The sequence below is a fragment of the Mustela nivalis genome (assembly GCF_964662115.1).
Source record: "Mustela nivalis genome assembly, chromosome: 2".
Taxonomy (NCBI): domain Eukaryota; kingdom Metazoa; phylum Chordata; class Mammalia; order Carnivora; family Mustelidae; genus Mustela; species Mustela nivalis.
The window spans coordinates 134,046,723-134,067,352 of record NC_139021.1 but is presented as its reverse complement, the minus strand read 5'-3'; the positions used below and the strand labels follow the sequence as shown (position 1 = coordinate 134,067,352).

The following is a 20,630-nucleotide window of genomic DNA, read 5'->3' as shown; positions in this document are numbered from 1 at the left end:
AAAGCCTGGATGACAGGACATCTGTTTACAACACAGTTTACTGACCATTTTAAGCCCACTGTTGACACCTACTGCTCAGAAAAAAAAAAAAAAAGATTCCTTTCAAAATATTACTGCTCACTGACAACTGATCACCCAAGAGCTCTGATAAAGATGTACAGCAAGACTGTTTTTGTGCCTGCTGACACAACGTCCATTCTGCAGCCTGTGGATCAAGGAGTCATTTCAATTTTCAAGTCTTATTATTTAAGAAGTGTGTTTCATAAAGATATAGCTGACACAGATAGGGATTCCTCCAATTGATCTAGGCTAAGTGAATTGAAAACCTTCTGGAAAGGATTCACCATTCTAGATGCTATTAAGAACACTCATGATTCATAGCGAAAGGTCAAAATATCAGCCTGAATCGGAGTTTGGAAGAAGTTGATTCCAGCTTTCATGGATTACTTTGAGAGGATCAAGATCTCCTCCTACAGGTGCAGTGAAAACAGCAAGAGTACTAGAATTAGAAGAGGAACCTGAAGATGTGACAGAATTGCTGCAAGCCCATGACAAAACTCGAATGGATTAACAATTGCTTTTAATGGATGAGCAAAGAAAGTGGTTTCTTTTTTTTTTTTTTTAAAGATTTTATTTATTTATTTGACAGAGAGAAATCACAAGTAGATGGAGAGGCAGGCAGAGAGAGAGAGAGAAAGGGAAGCAGGCTCCCTGCTGAGCAGAGAGCCCAATGCGGAACTCAATCCCAGGACCCTGAGATCATGACCTGAGCCGAAGGCAGCGGCTTAACCCACTGAGCCACCCAGGCGCCCAAGAAAGTGGTTTCTTGAGATGGAATCTACCCCTGGTGAAGATACTGTGAAGATTATTGAAATGACCAAAAGAGATTTAGAATATCGTGTAAGCTCAGTTAATAAAGAAACAGTAGGGTTTGAGAGGATGGAGTCCAATTTTGAAAGAAGTTCTACTGTGGGTAAGATGCTACCAAACAGCATTAATGCTACAGAGAAATCACTCATGAAGGGAAGAATCAATAAATGCAGCCAAATTCACACTGCTGTCTTATTTTAAGAAACTGCCAAAGCCACCCCAACCGTCAGCAACCACCACCTGATCAGTCAGCAGCCATCAACACAAAGAAAAATTACAGCTCAATGAAGGCTCAGACAATGCTTAGCAATTTTTAGCAATAAAGTTTTTTAATTAGGGTATGTCTTTTTTTATATATAATGCTATTGCACACTGAATGTCTACAGTATAGTGTAAACATTAACTTTTATATGCACTAGGAAACAATACATTCAAGTCATTTTATTGCCACATTCATTTTATTGCAGTGGTCTGGAACCAAGTGTGCAGTATCTCCACAGTATGCCTATACAGGGAGATCGTGGAAGATATGTAAGCAGACTAGAGAAAAATAAGAAATAAGCAAACATGCATGTATTTCAGAAAAGAGCTTTCTAATCATAAAACTGCAAATGCAAAAATCCTGTGAGATGGGTGCATATCTAGCATGTTTGAGGAACACGAAGGAGGTCAGTATCATAAAAATGGAGTGGGTAAGCAGAAAGCAGCAGCAGGTGGGGTCGGATGAGGAATGTTCAGCAATGGTAAGCTGGAGCTGACTGGTACCAGCTGAAGAACAGATTGTTATACATTCCAGAACATTGAATCAGCTGTAGTGGGAATATTTATACCACAGAAATAGTCAAATGGTACAAATTAGTGGCTTTCCCCTCTGAAGATCCAGTTTATCAGCACACTACAGCCTATAGTTCACTTTAAATACTTCATCTTTTGTTCTGTATGAGATCAGAAGCAACTGGAAGGATCATCTTCTGTCCAATATCACTGCTTGGGTTCTGATCAGAGAGACAAAAAGCCAAAGCAGGAAGACTAATTTGGAGGTTGTTGACACAATATAGGTGACATAATGTAGATGAGATATGCTGGTAGTCTAAATCAAAGTCTCAATGGTGAGAACATGAGAAGTCAAATTCTGAATAAGAAGAGCTGCTCTGATTTGCATCAGTGTGTGGCAACAGTTACCAATCTTCCTACCCACAAATCCATGATATCTAACTATGTCGTTTCTGGTTCTGAATTAAGACTGCTACTTGGATTTATAGAGCTTAGAGAAGTACAAAGAACCAATACGAAGCCTCAGAATCACTTCACATTTCTTCAGCTATCAACCGTTCCATTATCATTCCAAATGACCAACAAAAACGTGTTACATATAAGGAACTGCAGGGGACACAAAAAGAACTATAATCCAAGCCCTCAAGCTAAGGAAGTAACAATCTAAGGTTTAAGCTAAATCATCTGTATATAAAAAGAAACAGATTCAAGGCAGTGAAAATACAAAGTGTGTAGTAGCCCTTAGGAACTTTCTATAAACTGAGGGTAAAGAAAGGAAAGAAAAAAAAAATTCACTGGACTTGCGACTGGCCCTTCAGGATGGGCAGAATGAAACTGTGAGAGAAGGAAGAAAGGAACAAGTAAAGGAATTCCAGGCAATGGATCTGCAAAGTTAAGGAGCTAGGTAAAGATGGGGATGCACTTGATGGTTCTAGACTGGCCTACTCAAGGCATTCAGGAGCACTGGGAGATAGGGACTACAACTATGGAGTGTGGAGACCCATATCTGAACTCTCAATTGCATTACTTACTTGGGCCTGTTTTTTAGAACCCTCTGGCCTCTATTTCCTTGAAAGTGGCAATTACAGTACCTACTTTATAGGACTAAATTAAGTAAAATCTTGTACGTATGGTGTTTCACACAACTTGGAAGTCAGTAAGTAGTCATGGGTTATCAAAAACAACATTCTCATCAAAGATGGAAAGAGACTGGAATCCAATTATGGAAGGTCTCAAATATCAGACTAAGGAACTTACATTAAATCCTATAGGTAGTGGCAAACAAAAGTTTTATGCGGGGAAATGATATGATGGGATTTTAGAACAATAAATCTGGCAGGAAGATATAGAATGGGTTGACTACACAGTAAACATTGGAAGTTGATACAAAAGGCTAGACCTACAATAAGAGTTTCAATAAGGGGGCACCTGGGTGGCTCAGTGGGTTGGGCCTCTGCCTTCAGCTCAGGTCATGATCCCAGTGTCCTGGGATGGAGCCCTGCATCAGACTCTCTGCTCAGCAGGGAGCCTGGTTCCCTCTCTCTGCCTGCCTCTCGGCCTACCTGTGATCTCTCTCTGTCAAATAAATAAATAAAATCTTTTTAAAAAAAAGTTTCGATAAGGCTAAGGATAGTGATAATGGAACACAAAGTGCAAAGGGTAGTATACTGAACTATATAGGTAAGAAATGGTTAAGATGGTAAATTTTTATGTATTTTCACCACAATTTTTTTTAAAGGATTAGAAAGGGAAAGATAACTCAAGTACCTGGAAAAACCAAAGGTACCAATAAGGAAAAACAACAAGAACAATAATGTCAGGAAAGGGGGCTCCATTTGGGAAAATGACGACACTACATACTGGTTAGGTTTGAAGTGATGCCTTGAAAATGAAAAGGATATGTATAATATACAAAAATATAAAACTAAAGCTCATTTGCTGATCTAACGAAGACATTCAGTGGGAAGAAGAAATTTCACCATGTATAAACATACTAATATACCCAAGTCACAACTACTTGGCTTATCAGTCTTTAATGTAAGAAAGGAAGGAGGGGTGTGTGGGTGGCTCAGTTGATTAAGTATCTGATTCTTGATTTCGGCTCAGGTCATGGTTTCAGAGTTGTAAGATTGAGCCCCACATCCAGATCCATGCTTGGCACAGAGTCTGCTGGAGATTCTCTTTCTCCCCCTCAGCCTCTCCCCACCCCTTCCTACATGTGCTCTCTTTCTCTCTTTCTGTGGGGATGGATCTATAACTTGGTAACTGCACTTAATACAGACTGAAAAGATGGCTTTTCTAAGACATCCCCAATACCTAATTTCAATAAAAAGCAGCCATTAACACAATCTACTTTATTCATCTTATAATATAAATAGGACTGTAACAGATCCAGGAACACAATGGCACTTTGATAATCTTGTAATTCAGACATCATATATTCTAAGATATAAGGTTAATATGTTCAGTGTATTCTCTATATATCCTTTAAATGTTAGCAGTGAGTATTTTCTTTGAATAACATGAATACAGAAAAAAATATATAAACTTGAACTTTCACAAAGTGAATACATCCATATAACCAATAACCAAAACAAAAGCCAGAACATTACTTGCACCCCATAAGGCCCCTTCATACCCCATTCAAACACTTTCCCCAATCCCCAACAAGGGTAATCAATCTCCTGACTTGTGACATCACAGATAATTTAACCTGGTTTTGAAATTTATGTAAATGTAAATCACAGAGTATGAACTCTATAGCATCTGGCTTCTTCTGCTCAACATTTTATCTGTGAGTTTCATAGTTATGTATAGCTATAGTCTGTTCATTCTGATCAATGTTTAATTCATTGTGTGATTATGTCAGAAACTTATTTATCCATTCTACTGTTGATAGAGATTTGGAAAATTCCAGTTTGCACTATTACAATTAGTCCTGCTATTGACATTTTTGTCCAAGTCTTCTGGTAAATATACACACGCTAGGAGTGAAAATGCTGAGTCACAGAACATGCAAGTGTTCAACTTTAATAAAATAACTAATTAACTTTAAAGGAAGGAATTTTTTTTTTTAAGATTTATTTATTTATTTGAGAGAGAGGGAGAGTGAGGGTATGGGCAGGAGAGGAGCCAAGGGAGAGAGAATCCTTGAGCAGACTCCCCATCAAGCACAGAGCCTAAGGCGGGGCTCCATCTCAGGACCCCAAGATCACGACCTAAGTGGACAGCTCAACCAACTAAACCACCCAGGCACACCCAAAGGAAGGAATACTTTAAGGTCTTTATAAGGCAGATTGAATGATTAATGATGTATCAGAAGGTGCTTGATGAAAACTCCATCAAAGGGCGCCTGGGTGGCTCAGTGGTTAAGCCGCTGCCTTCGGCTCAGGTCATGATCTCAGGGTCCTGGGATCGAGTCCCGCATCGAGTCCCTGCTCGGCAGGGAGCCTGCTTCCCTCTCTCTCTCTGCCTGCCTCTCCATCTACTTGTGATTTCTCTCTGTCAAATAAATAAATAAATAAAATCTTTAAAAAAAAAAAAAAAAAAAAAAACTACTTTTAGGGGGCTCCTGGGTGGCTCAGTTAGTCAAGCAACTGCCTTCACCTCAGGTCATGATCCTGGAGTCCCGGGATTGAGTCCCACATCGGGCTCCCTGCTCAGCGGGAAGTCTGCTCCCTCTGACCTCTCCCCTCTCATGTTCTCTCTCACTCTCAAATAAATAAAATAAAATAAATCTTTAAAAAAAAAAAAAAAAAAAAAACTACTTTCAGGAGAATAAACACACCGAAGTAGGATTGTTGAACCACATGGCTTCCAAGGACAGCAATTTACTTTAGAATATTTTCACTAGCAATTTGGAATGTGAAAATAACACTTAGAAGTAATCAAGTTTGTCTTGTCTTTTCTCGAACTGCGGATGCTGAAAATTTAGAAACAGTTGAAGAGCCATTATAATCAATAAAATAAAGTAGTCACTTTCTCAACATATTATGGAATATAAATGTTACATGTCAGAACTCTGCAATAGTTAAGCCTGTACTCATTTAATCACACTTCTGGAATATGAAAGGGACTTCAAAACTAGTCTAACCTTCAGATGGTCATTATCAATGCCGTCTAAATCAGTGAGCATGCAAACAAAAACTCAGTTAATTCTGGAACAGAAGAAGGATATTAGGGGAAAACTAAGGAAATCTGAATAATACACACTTTAGTATGTGTTAATACTGGTTTATTAATTATAATGAATGTACCAATCTAATATAACATGTTAACATTAGCGGAATTAGGGCTGGGGTATATATGGGAATGCTTTGTAACATCTTAGCCATTTTCCTATAAATCCCAAACTGTTTAAAAATAGAATTTATTTTTAAAAATCCATTTAAAACTCTGCAACATAATCTGCAGATTATAATACACCTGCTAAACTCCTCTCAGAATGCAATCCAAATGCATTTTAAGAGCTGTAGACACCCACACATCATACATGCATACACATACACACACACACATACACTTTCCATCTATGGGCTTAGACACATAGATATATGAGGGAAGCATTCTGTCTATGCTGATTTTGGTTTTGCTCCTAGCTATAAAATTATGAACAAGGTTGAGACTTCCTTTTTTAATCCAACTAACCTAACCTTTTTGAGTATATGCTGTAAGCACTTAATGATTCATTAAGAAGCACCCTCCCAGTTAATCTTCAAACAATAAAATAAAAGCATCCAAAGTCCAAGTAACATCAATCTTCCAATAAATCACATCTCTGTGGTTTAAACCATCGAGTCTTTGCTCTTACTTCAGAGGGAATAAAGGAAAAAGACTGTGCCTTATAGCTAGTAGGGAAAACAAGTAACCCTAATACGGTATGAGACCTAGTGGAAGGAACCCTGGGCAAGGAGGCAAGAGACCTTGCTTCTGGTTTCAGTTCCACCACTTATCACCTCTGTGGTCCTCAAACATTTCCTTGAACATCTCTGATCTTCCATTTCCATGATCTCAAGTCCATTTTAGCTCTAATATTTGTTCCATAAATCAAGAAGTCCTTTAGTTATCACTTCTTGGTTATGCCAGATAGCCTAGTTAATTCATTTGTCTTTATCTGTTCTATAAAATTTTTAAAGCAACTAGAAAGAAAAATAAAGTAATATCCTGTCATGGAATGAATGTTTATTTCTACCAGGGGATGGAGGATGAGGGAATACAAGGAGTGAAAGAAAAGAAGTTGAACAGTCATCACAGCTTCCATTCCATTAACCTTGTATTAGTAATCCCATCACCAAATACATGGCAAATATTTACTTGCTAGTCAGCATTATGACTCATGTCTTGACTTTCTCTTTAGAAGACTATTTGAATTCACCTTGGTTTCAGCAAATTTACATCTAAATACAACCTTAAGTTTGGTTCTTCTATAGAAGGAGTTGGCACACTTTTTCTTAAAAAGCCAGATAGTCTGGGGCACTCGGGTGGCTCAGCTGGCTGAATATCCAACTCTTGGTTTCAGCTCAGGTCATGATCTCAGAGTCTGGTTCCACATTCAGCAGGGAGTCTGCTTGAGGGTTCTCGCTCCCTCTGCCCCTTCCCCAACTTGTATACACTCTCTCTCTAATAAATAAATAAATCTTAAAAAAAAAAAAAACCAACAAATAGCTAAGGCTTTGTGAAACATATGGTCTCTGTCACAACTCAACTCTGCTACTGTAATGCAAAAGCAGCTATAGACAATGTGTAAAAGAATGGGTGTGTGTTCCAATAAAACTTTATTCAAAAAAAAACAAGTGATGGTCTTAGCTGTAATTTGCCAATCCCTATTCTAATATCAAGGGGAGAAAAATCAACTCTCAAGATAGATTTTATAAAACTACATCATGACTTCACACTGACATTAAACTCTGTTTTGTTTGCAGGGACAAAATATTTATGAATCATGATCTTCACATACCTGAGAATGTTCAAGATTCCCCTGCGTGAACAGGTCACATCACCAATACCTAAGACAGAGCAGGAAAACACTCTCCCTTACATGGTTGTTATGACATAACAGAGGATGTGTTAATTTATATAGGCAAAATTTATAAGGTGACCTGCAAAAGTAAAATACCAAGTTTTAGCAACTTTAGCAATAACAGAAACCCAAACGTGATTAAAGCCAACCATCACTTCTATATGTTAAGCTAAATTAATGCAGGTAAATGTCAAGGTCATCAACTTTCCTGAGAGAGCTGTTCTGTTTCCATGCAACCCAGTTGTTTTAGACTAACAGACCCTTGGTCATCCATAACCTGTTAAATTTCAGAAGGCTAGACTGTTTGAGCTAACACAGAAGTTCTGATTCACTCTGGGATAGGACAGGAGTTGCTCATCAACATATATGGGCTAATTAAGCCAAGATCAGATCTATCATCTCTCAGGGTCTGCCCTAATAAAAATGTTCCATTCTGTGGTAGTCACCTGACTAAATTCAGCCCCCTGTTAACTACCAGATGTTCAATAGCAAGCTGGAGCAAAGAGCCAGCCCACAAGGATCAAGCAAGTGCCTTTTTAAAAACTAATCTTAAGAAGTTCCTCTACATGGCTTTGCAAAGTAAGCAAAAACCATGCCAAATAGTAAAAAAGGCACTTACTTGACTCCCACAGGCCAGCTCCACACTCTAGCAGCTAAGATGTCACTGGCATGGTACATGGTGAGTGAGGTAGAAACGGTATCTTGTCAACCACTGTAGGAATGGTAGTGAAAGACCTAAAAGAATAGAGAAAAGTAAAGTCAATGCCAAAGGTAAAGGCTCTCTTGAGCCTGCTGACATGGATAGCTCAGCATATGACAACAAAGAAAAGAAAGTGTGAAAAGATGTTGTTTAGGTCACTCTTAGCTGCTAGTTATTACAAGTGATCTTTAGGACAAGAGGGCACTTTTGAAAGAATTTTAGCGATAACCTAGAATAAATCCAGAACGTTATAAGAAACTCTCATATACACATTTTTCCCCAGAGAAAGTACTGAATCTTTGATTACCACATGGTAAGCACATACAGATGTAAAAAGAGAGAATCTGAAGGAAAAAATTCATAGACCAATAACATTCTTAGAAATAGTTTTAAAGAAGCAAAATTTTTTCACTCTTCTCTATGCTTCTAACATTTAAAAAAAAAAATAGAATCCTATAAAACAATGCGGGAAGAAGAAATCTTTTTTTTAAGATTTAAAAAGTAATCTCTTCACCCAATATATGAACTTACAACCCCAAAATCAAGAGTTGAATGCTCTACCAACTGAACCAGCCAGGTACCCCTCCCTTTTTTTTTAACAAGAAAAATTTTTTTAAACTGAAGGGGACCCTGGCAATAGAAGTCTCAGCTTATCCAGATTCATGCAGAACTTTCACTAGTTTCAGAAACAAATTTACAAAACTTAGAAGGCTTGGTGCGATAAAAAAAAAAATCTAATTCATTTACCTAGCACCACAGCCCTTAAGGAATGCTGTTTCAAAATGCTTGACTCTTGGCAAATTTAAACAATTATCTCTCAAAACCCAGACCAATAACAATATTTGTTCCAGAACAACAACAATTTTAAAAAGAGCCTGTTTTCACATACCACCACATTCTCTCATAAAGCCCACATTATTTGTGGGTAAAATAATGTTAACAAAAAATTGAAACTTGCAAGAAGAGCAGCAATAGTGAAAAAACAAAAATCATTCTTAATAATCAGCTAATTCTCAATTTTTAATTCTCAATACTCTCTCTTCTATCATGCCAACCCTCCTCAAAAAAAAAAAATTTTTTTTATTTTTCATTATCTCTTCCTTCTTGCAGGTCCCTTCAGCATCCTTTGCCTCAGAACCAGAATGAAGAAATAAACAGGATTTTTGAGGCACTAGAATCTCTCCAATAAGAAAGCACAAAGATAATTTTTCGTTGCGAGTAAGTTTTAGGCAAAAAACTATTCTTGCATTTTTCCCTAATTCTAAAATGCTTAAAGTTGGATCACCTTTTTAACAGACAGTCTGATGACTCACAAATGCCCAAGCCTCAATTAATTTAATTAGAATGGGATATTCCCGGTTAATAGCATATTTGGCCAGACCACATCTTGTGCGCCTAGCTCACATATTCTTCTTAATTTTGGCTTATGTTTGCCTTGCCTTAGCTACAGTCCCTGGAAAACATCCCGTGTATTAGTGTTTCCCTTCCTGCATCAGCATTTCTGGTTAAAGCACAACAGCAAATCATTTGGAGGGACAACCCGAACAGAGTTCTGTACTATGTATTCTGCAACATGATCCAAACCATTATCAAAAATGTTGCAAATGAAAGATAACTGCGTGAAAATGGGAAGAAACAAAAATCAATCAGAGATTGCCTTTCTAAAATAAGGACTACAAAGTGAAGAATACTCAATGGTAAATACATATATAAGGTATATTATTGAAACAAATATTTATTTCACATCAACTATCTACCTCAAAAAGTACTCACCCCCCATTTGTAGACCTCATTTTTCCTTTGCTCCATAAAACCATGACACCATTCAAGAACAGCCTTTTTACCATTTAAGGCACATATCCTTTTTACAAAAGAAAGCATTCCCAAACTGCAAATTATTCCAAACACACAGAAAAGAAACAATGAATAAAGGCCAATAAGTTTCCTTCCTCAGCTTGTCTGCACTTCAAAAATCTGAGCATTTTTATAGAGCAAACCAAGTTTTTGCTGCAGCAGTTCAATCCCACATGAGCTTGCTGTATCACAGCAGATGCTGTTGGGCATTTTGCACAAGACATGTTCATCATCCTCCTTCTCTCCAGAAGTACAAAGGATTTTCCCAGGAATAAGAGAATGAGGACATTCCACACCAAAAAAAGGTGTGTGTGGGGGGGGGGACAGCATTCCTAGTCTAACTTTTAAAATGATATTATATTATTCAAATGAATACAATGTAATTTCCTTATGAAGAAACACACTCCACCCACCCCACCACCAATCCAGCACCTCTCCCCTGCCCCCCCAAAAGACCCTCTGGTGACAAACTGCCCTTTCCAGGTGAGTTTTGACAAAGGGTTCAACAGTACTGACGTGGGTTTTCTTCCACTAATGCTGCTACTTTCTGATGCTGGCTGTGATGTGACTCAGATGTATAACTCAAGGCCTCAGCTTGTCTCTACTTTTAATCTTACCAAGAATACTCTTTTTAGGGAAAAAAATCTGCAAGAGTTTCCTTCCAATTTCCCCTTTTTATTGCTAAAAGCTCTAGCAATTACTAAAAACAAAGTCATTATATATTTAAAGCTCACCCGACTTTGTGGCACTTGGCCAAAAGAGGAACTTGATTTCATTGTGAATCAAATGTCAATGCAGAATGAGATATTAAAATTAAAGAAAGTACTGATTGCAATTCAATTTTCCATTTAATAAATGAATATTTCAAAATTCTGTAGTGTTATATATTACAACTGTTTTACCATCTCAACGATGTTTAGACAACATTTTGTTTTGAAGCTTAAGTCAAAGACGGAATTAAGTCAGAGACGGAAATGAAAAAAAGAAAAGATTTCATTTTTGGAGAGGGTGGTGAAAGCAAGAACGAAATAAACAAAACTGAATTACTAACATGCATATGTGTAATGAGACATTCACACAGAGCATACCCTTGGGATCCCCTCAAAAGATAAAAATACAACAAAAACAAAAAAATCACTACCACCACTAGGGGATCAGAAAACTCATTTTTCCTGTGTATTCAGCAGTTTTGAGCATCAGCATGCAAAGATCAGAGAAAGAGGGACAAGAGAGAGAGAAACTGACAGAGATAGACACAAGCTGGTATTCTGTTTACAAAATAAATGTAATTCCATCAAAAGCAAATGAGAAACCTTCAATCTTCTCATTAGGTTTTTACTATTTCTCCTACTCCATTCAATCTATCCGTAAATACTTCTTTGAAGTATTCTGACATCCATACTCTGTTTTAAAACGAAAAATAGGTTTTATCACACTTGGCCACTTGCCACAGCCCTGCTTCATGGCAGCTAGCAGAATTCTGGCAGTGCAAGATTCAGGATACAGTGGGGGCAGAATGGAAATACAGAAGATTAGTTCCAAAATAAACACCTCCAAAAATCTGTCATCTTTGGAAATATATACATGTAGGGAATCTAGAGTTGGCAGCACCTCTTTCAAAGAGTTCCTTTAAAGCTCTCTTCTGCAGTGCCCAGCCCTTCACCCTTCCCTCTTCTCCTCCACCTGCTCCAAATATTTACCAGGCAGATGCATGTGTCAATTTCTTAAATCATTTATAACACAAAAGCACTCCAATATTTTTCCATCACTATTTTTACTTAGTATTTCCTAAAGTCCTGCTTGTTTCAGCATAATCTGTGAACTCTTTTAAAATGATTCGGTGCTGCTCGAATCAAAGAAAAGTAACTCCTTCTTCATATTTCCATGATTCCCATCACTGTATTATCTAGGTACAGACAACAAGATGATCTACAGATGCATTTTCCACAGGGCTGAAGGATTTAGAGTATAGTCTCCAGGAATTTTTAACTCACTGACTCTCATTTATCCAACACTGACTGAGTGTTCTTGACACTGATTAGGCTCAGTTTACAGGGTTGGGAAGAACAGACTACCAAGAGAACTAATCACCTGATGTTTTCACACTCAGAATTCCTATAGCATAATTACAAAGGAAAATAGAAACATTTCCTGTTTCAGACTTGCAAGCCATAGCTCAGAATTAACAAATTATTAGAATGGTCCATCTTGGGGCACCTGGATGGCTCAGTCAGTTAAGCATGTGCCACTGGCTCAGGTCATGATGCCAGCCTCCTGAGATCAAGTCCCAGTCTGGCTCCAAGGAGCCCGCTTCTTCCTCTGCCTGCCATTCCCCTGCTTGTGCGCTTGCTCTCTTTCTCTCTCTCTCTCTCTCTCTCTCACACACACACACACACACACACACACACAAATAAATAAATAAAAGATTTCAGGGCGGTGGGGAAGAATAGTCCATCTTATCTTAGCACTTTAACATTAGCTGCTTTTTTCCTGCCCCCCCGCCCCGTCTCTCTAAATCTCCGGATTCCACCCCCATATCTTCTCCTCTCCCCCCACACCCTCAGTAGTTTCAATGGGAAAAAGAAGCCAAAAGAGAAAGATGGGACTAAGGCATAATGAAATGTTTAAGAGGAATGCAGGGTAAATTGTTTATCAAGATGTCAGAAGTAATTATGCAAACTGTCCTAAAAAGGTAATGGGAGCTATTTTTCTTCAGTCAAGCCCTTGACCCTTGTGAGAATAAACAAATACATTATGCTTGGGTTTATGATTTCATACATGCCTCCCCACCATGAAATAACATAAAAATCACTTATATAAAAATGATAGATGTCTTAGAATTAGAAAGCCCTTTAGGCTCACCTGATCAAGCCCTCTTATTTAACTGACCAAAAGATTTAAGACCAAAGAGGTAAGTCACTTGCCCAACGTCAAATAGCAAGTTAACAAATGAGAAATGAACAGAACCCACACACCTATTATATCACATGGTACCTCATCCTCTTCAATTACTTACTTTTATTTTGGTGATTTAAACACACAGACACCACTTCCATCTCTTCTTTTACCTACCTCAGAAAACTAATAATTCTGTGATTATAAAACAATCCTTCGCTCCCAGAGATTTCAAAAGGCTCACTATATGACAAATACAATCTCTTCTGGCAAAGCAGATACTGTAATGGCTCTAAAACTTTTGACAGCTGGAATGCCTGGGTGGCTCAGTCAGTTAATCGGCTGACTCTCAATTTCAGTTCAGGTCATGATCTCGGGGTTGTGGGATCAAGCTCAGCACAGAGTCTGCTTGAGATTCTCTCCCTCTGCCTCCGCTTCACCTCCTGCTCACTTGTGTGACCGACCCTGCACACACACTCTGTCTCTCTCTTAAAAATATTTTTTAAAAACAATTAAAAATGTCATAGTTATCAAATACTCACCTTTGCATTATAATACCTAGAAAAATACCAAAGAATATGTGTTTTCTAAATAAAGCAATCCAGTAAAGTAATTAAAATACTAGAAAATCACTCCATATAACTCGTTCTTGATGACTATGTGGTTTTATTTTTTATACTTCTGGGGTGGCAGAAGCAGTAGGAATCTTGTACCTTCATTTCTAATGTGATCAAGAAGATTGCTAAAATTTTACTAAGAAAAGGCTTCATGCTTAGGAATAGCTAGGTTTTTGTTTGTTTTAAATATAAAAGACTATCATATATACAATGCTCAATATTCTCTAAAGGTAAACAAACACTACAAAAGTGGAACATCGAAGAGAACAAAGTCAAAGGAAATTACTTAAAAATAGTCCTCTAATTAACATAACGTGAAGAGTTTCTTCCTTGGAAGAGTACAATACACAGAACCCATGCTTTCAACTAAGTTTTGTTGAATGCTCATCATGTTTTATAAACTTTTCCATACGGGTCTGCAAATCTTTTAGATTCTGATGGTATGAGGTAGGGGAAGGGAGCAGGAAAATGGGGATATGGTGGGAATCTGATATACAAATTAGAAAATCATTAAACCAGGTCAACATATTTTTATATACAAGAGTAGAGGTACAACAATCACAACAATGAAACATACTTAACATGACTGTAAAAAAAAAAGACACAGAGACCGTCCAGAAACAAAGTTTCAGCACCCAAGTATTAACAAAATCAGACAGCCCTTGAATTAGCTTTCTACCTGGTACCAGCTGAGTGATAGTCCACATCCAATCATCAAGTTCTATCAATTCTACTTCCTAAACTCCCTTCTCTCTATTCCTTTTCTCTATCCCCAGTGCTACTGTCCTCAGTCAGGCATCTTTTGCCTGGTCCATTAAGATATCCCTTACTGGCCTCTTGGCTTTTCTGGTCCCATCTTCTCCAAACCAGCCTTCACACAGCTGCTATTGTAACCTACCAAAAACCACAAACTGATCATGTGAATCACTTGATTGAAATTCTTCAGACACTCACCTATTGACCAGCAGTTATTTTTCTAAACTGTAGCTTAAATTGTGGAATCAGTTGAAATGGGTCCCAACCAGTATTTCTTGAACAAAACAGCACAGGAATGATGTAAATCATACATAGTAAAAATACTGTCTCGTGAAACTTTTCCTACTTTTACGCACACATGCACATTCTGGGTCATGAAATAAAATGTATTTCTACTGTGAGTTGAGTTAAAAAAAAAAAAAAAAAAAAAACCACTGATCTAAATAATAAAATCCCAACTCCTTCACAAGTCCCTTCACAGTGTGATTCCCTCACCACAGCACAGTAGCTAAGAGACAGTCGCTGGAGCCAGACCCCTTGGGTATACTTGCCAAGTATGCCAGTAGCAGCTGTGTGATCCTGAGCAAGTCATTTACTAACTGAGTGTCACTTACCAGCCGTGATCCTGGGCAAATCAACCAATCTGAGATAACTCAGTTTCACTATCTATAAAAGGAGAATAGTAAGAGTACCTACCCACAGGGTGTCGCATGAATTGAGATTACCTATGCAAAGTGCATAACACGTGGTATACATAATATTAATTATTACTGGTATCACTACTACTGTCCAGCTTAATCTCTGGCTATTCTTGCCCATACTCCATTATGACAAACTACTGGCCATTTCTCAAAGACATCTTCCTCCCTCAGACTATCATGTCAGATGCTGGTGCTGTCTAGAATGGGAACTACACCTTTCCAGTCCCCCACACATTATATTTCCTCATATTTCAGCTTAAGTGAGGCCCCCCTTATAAAGCCTTCCCCATTCCCCAGTTCTCTTCAGTAGGTCTAAATGCTCCCAAGGCGGGAGGGCACAACCCCTTATGGTCTTGCTTGTTGGTATCTCCTAACCAAACTGTGACCTCTTTGGACCACCTCAGGGGCATCTCTCTTTCCCAGCACAGCATGTTACAAACAGTAGTTCAACAGGTATTTTCTGGTCAATAGGTGAGTGTCTGAAGAATTTCAATTTTCTGAATGATTCCAGTTATTTACCCTTACCAGGTTTTCCTTTTCTCATCTGTACCATAGGTGTAGTATTTTGCCTGAAGAGTTGTTGTGGAGTACACCAGACAATGTTATAAAAGTGCTATAGAAGCAATGCTCGATAATGTGTGGGATTTTCTAGAATCCTTATCTAAATTACAAAGATCCTAAGGAAGCAATACCTTAGACCCTTATTACCTAATACCTGGAGGAGAGGGTAGAGAAAGAGAGTTAAGAAATCTAGTTAGAAAGACAGTGAGATAGAACTCTTAGAAGAAAACTGCAGTAGATGCTTGAAAAAGAAACATGACTGAGGAGAAGACAAAATGGAAGGAGGCCCCACACTGACAACCCACCAGACCTAGACTTAAATCTCCGGCCAAAACCTGTGTCTTGTCCATCATTGTATCTCTAGCATTAAAACAGTTTATGACGGGGCGCCTGGGTGGCTCAGTGGGTTAAGCCGCTGCCTTCGGCTCAGGTCATGATCTCAGGGTCCTGGGATCGAGTCCCACATTGGCCTCTCTGCTCAGCAGGGAGCCTGCTTCCTCCTCTCTCTCTCTGCCTGCCTCTCTGCCTACTTGTGATCTCTCTCTCTGTCAAATAAATAAATAAATAAAATCTTTAAAAAAAAAAAAAAACAGTTTATGACACTTAAGAAGAAATGAACCTACCTCACCCTCAATGTTCTCATCTATAAAACTGGGATAACACTGCCTCTCACAGGATTTGGGTGAGAATTCAATGAGGTAACACAATGCCCTCAGATCTTAGAAGCTTCCTTCTGTATCTACTCCTCTACATATCTACCCCTCCACATAGGGTCGGGTAGTTCAAGCTAACCTATTTACTCTCCTGTTATCTGGCCAAAAAAATCAGTCACATTAACTTTCTCTAAAGTTTACAGGAGATATTAGTACTCTTGAACATCCTATAACACTACTTCCTATAGATAAGAAGTACAATGTAGCCTATCTTAGAATGCAAAAAAGAATCTAAAGGATCTTGTAATCTATAAGGCATTAAGTACAGTTTAAGACTACACTAGAGACTATCCTCTGGACAGCCTCACACACATAATGGAGTCCTCAGCAATTCTCTGGTGATCATTACCAATGCTCCCCAAACAATAAAGTAGACAATAAATAGTAAAAACTTTCAGAAACAAAGTATAAGAGATAAACACCCCACTCTTTTGATTAATAAATACTATCAATGTCCTTAAAGAACCTTTGGAAGGGCTCTTATTTTCAAGAGAGATGTCAAAATGCAATGTCATATTTTCCATTTTTTCCAGAACTACATTAGAAAAAGTTCAGTTTTAGCATGCTATTAGACCCAGCTGGTGATATAATTTACCGAGTTACATTTTTATCAAAATAAAAGACTCAGGTCGCCTGGGTGGCTCTGTCGGTTAAGCAGCTGCCTTCGGCTCAGGTCATGGTCCCAGGGTCCTGGGATGGAGCCCCACATCAGGATCCCGGCTCATTAAGGAGTTTGCTTCTCCTTCTTCCTCTCCTTTTCCCCCTCTCCCCCACTTGTACTCTCTCTCTCTCTCTCTCTCTGATAAATAAAATCTTTAAAAATAAAAAAATACATAAATAAATATTCACACCCATACACAGTTTACAAGTCAACAATTCACATAACTTATTAAAATTACTCTGCTTGAAGTCAACTTTCAAGTTACACAGGCTCTTTCACTGCATTTAACAAAGTACAGTGAAATAATTAAATGGAGGGTTTCTCTTGCATGTTCAATATGCAGGGGACAAGTTTTTTTAACATGTGTCATCAAGTTTGACCTAAATCAGGGAGTAATTATTCAAGATTGGGTTTGAGTTTAGGCACTTACTGAAAGAATATGGCCCCAATTCACTTTTTAAAACGTACCTCTGCTTAACTTTTTAAAACAAAACACACATTTGTATAATTTCTCAGGAAAAGAAATGAATGCAAAGGTCAGCAGACGGGGGGAGCCATTTTCAGCTCTGTGGTAACCTGATGGGCTACCAAGGAAAAAGCCATTTCAACACTCTTGCATTAGTTCCTTAACCTATGGTCTATCTGCAATCTCAAGTCTACAGTTCTTTTAAGTACATGTCCTCCTCCATGGTGACATCTTAGTTTCCAAAAAACATGATATTCCAGTAATTGTAAAGTATCCATGAGCCATGATATGACATTAATCAGTCAAATAAAGAATAGAGGATTCCCTTATGTTAAGTGATTATCTCCAGATCTTAAAAGGTAGTGTTGTCCTTAATCACAAAAAGCAAAACAAAACAAAACAAAAAACAGTAATTTTTAAGAAAACCCACAGAGGCACAAAGCTAGAATATAAAAAAGCGATGAGGGGGTGCCTGGGTGGCTCAGTCAGTTAAGCATCCAACTCTTGATTTAGGCTCAGGTCATGATCTCAGGGTCCTGGGATGGAGCCCTGGGTCAGGTTTCATGCTCAGCAGGGAGTCTGCTTGAGGATTCCCTCTTCCTCTCCCTCTGCCCCCTTCCCTCTCTCACATTGTCTCTCAAATAAGTAAATAAGGGACGCCTGGTGGCTCAGTTGGTTAAGCGGCTGCCTTCTGCTCAGGTCATGATCCCAGCGCCCTGGGATCGAGTCCCACATCAGGCTCCTTGCTCAGCGGGGAGCCTGCTTCTCCCTCTGCCTCTGCCTGCCATTCTGTCTGCCTGTGCTCGCTCTCTCCCCCTCTCTCTCTCTGATAAATAAATAAAATCTTAAAAAAAAAATAAGTAAATAAATCCTTTTTTAAAAATGAAAGCAATATCTCTGCAGTTACTCAGATAATGGTGTCAATGAAGTGCTATTGCAGAAGATAATGACCACTCTGGATTTCAAACACGAGGCAGCCCCAAAACCAAAAATGATCTTTGTTGTTATCTTTGATATACACCATTTTTGATGTTGCATTCTCTACTTAGATTTCCTCTTGGAGTAGAGTTCATAAAGCATGAAACAGAGCCCCCTTGGGACTTAGAAAAGTTCAAATAATCATAATCTGTTGAATAAATCCAAATTTACTCATTCAAATATTTTGTGCAAATATTTTGTGCACATCGTACAAAATAAGCATGATTTTAAGATAAATAAAAGGATGGTTGTGGGGCATCTGGGTGGTTCAGTTGATTAACTGTCTGCCTTTTGTTCAGGTCACGATCTCCAGGTCCTGGAATTAAGCCCCACATGGGGCTCCCCACTCAGCAGCAAGTATACATTCCCCCTCTCTCTGACCCTCCCTCCCCACCCATGCTCTTTTACTTCCTCTCTCCCACTCTCTCTCCTTAATAAACAACAAAATCTTCAAAAAAAAAAAAAAAGCATGGTTGCTTCCTTAAAAACAAGCCAGCTTTTGTAACTAATGTAACATTGTGTATCAACTACATTTCGATAGAAAATAGTGGGAATAATAGTAAATTTTAAAAGTCTGCTCTAAACATTTATCCAGGACCATCAAAATCTTAGCACGGTAGTTGACTAAAACAACAAAAACTCTTGAACCTGATTCAATCATGTATTTATATAATCTGGGTATTAATCATACTTTTGCTGGGCTTTGGGAAGAAAGCAAGTACCACCATAGAGCTAATCCAAAGGTACCCACTCTTTGGGTATACTACCATAAAGAAGTATAATATACAATCAAAGACAGCACTGGCAATACTAAAGTTAAAGCAATTACCCAAATGTGGTTACTTAAATTAACAGGCCATTAAACAAGTCAAATTGGGGACAGGGGGCTGGGGGAGTGGATGAGCATATCTTTTCAGAACTGGCAAGCAGACACAAAGGTGCATATTCAATTAATGCATGTCTGAGCATCACCTATATACTTAGTGCTGTGTTGGAGTCTATGAGAGACAAAAATGCAATACTGCCCTATTTCTCCTATAATATAAGGCACCCACAAACGAAACCTTTAGATAAAAAGTCAGTGCCAATCTGTGCCCTGCTAATAATAAAGTCTATCAGAATTTAGACAGGACAGAATAGGACAGAAGAGAGGGATTAAGAGCCAGGAATCACACAAATTAAGATTCTGACTAGAACATCTTGAATCCACCACCACTTGAAGAATTTTAATCTCAGATGTCATAAACCACACATAACCTAATAAGTCATTTCCCTCAGTTGCCATTAGGTCTGTTTCCTCATCTGTAAAGTGAGTAGGTTAGCTTCAAAAAGGAGTTGTAGGTCACAGTCTCTAACCTGATATGGACCTTAGAGGTTAGAGGAGTGATTAAGACTGAAATTCAGGGACGCCTGGGTGGCTCAGTTGGTTAAGCAGCTGCCTTCGGCTCAGGTCATGATCCCAGCGTCCTGGGATCGAGTCCCACATCGGGCTACTTGCTCTGCAGGGAGCCTGCTTCTCCCTCTGACTCTGCCTTCCACTCTGTCTGCCTGTGCTCGCTCTCACTCTCTCTCTCTCTTACAAATAAATAAATAAAATCTTTAAAAAAAAAAAAAAAAAAAGACTGAAATTCAGTTGCAGGAACTACATAAACATTTAGTATAGATATGTGGAACATTGGCTTAAGTACAGTGAAGTATTTGTGCTGGGATGGATCTGGCTAAATAAGACCAGCCAGACCATGAGAAACCCAGTTAAAGAACTGGGACTTGCCTCTGTGTCAGGTAATATAATCTCAGTTAAAATTGTCAGGTTAAACTGAAATGCTTTCATTGCCAAAGAACTATAATGTGTAAAGTAGAGAGACAACCACAAACTGTAACAGTCCAATGACACACTTAAGCAAGAGATTTAGCTATTGACCACTAGGAAATGTTAACAGTCAGGCTTTCATAATCAGAGGTGAGACAGTTTGATTTAGCAAAGCAATTACCCAGCTCACGATGAAAAGCAGTTGCCCCTCAAAGAATCACCCTTGAAAATAGCAGTCACCTTCACTAACCACAC

At 38.5% G+C, this 20,630-nt stretch overlaps 1 protein-coding gene across 5 annotated transcripts in view; it reads right to left on the bottom strand.

Annotated features, from left to right (window-relative positions):
• Positions 1-20,630, bottom strand: part of MCU (mitochondrial calcium uniporter) — a 198,952-nt gene that overhangs the window by 175,308 nt on the left and 3,014 nt on the right. The window contains exons 2-3 of one of the 5 annotated variants that reach the window (XM_082716027.1): positions 8,283-8,398; positions 7,601-7,649 (exon numbers count right to left, since the gene is read on the bottom strand). The exons of 3 other annotated variants lie outside the window; for them this stretch is intronic. The gene's annotated coding sequence lies outside the window, so the exon portion shown is untranslated. The remainder of the gene's footprint in view (positions 1-7,600; positions 7,650-8,282; positions 8,399-20,630) is intronic. One more of the 5 variants, XM_082716028.1, reaches the window with a different exon arrangement.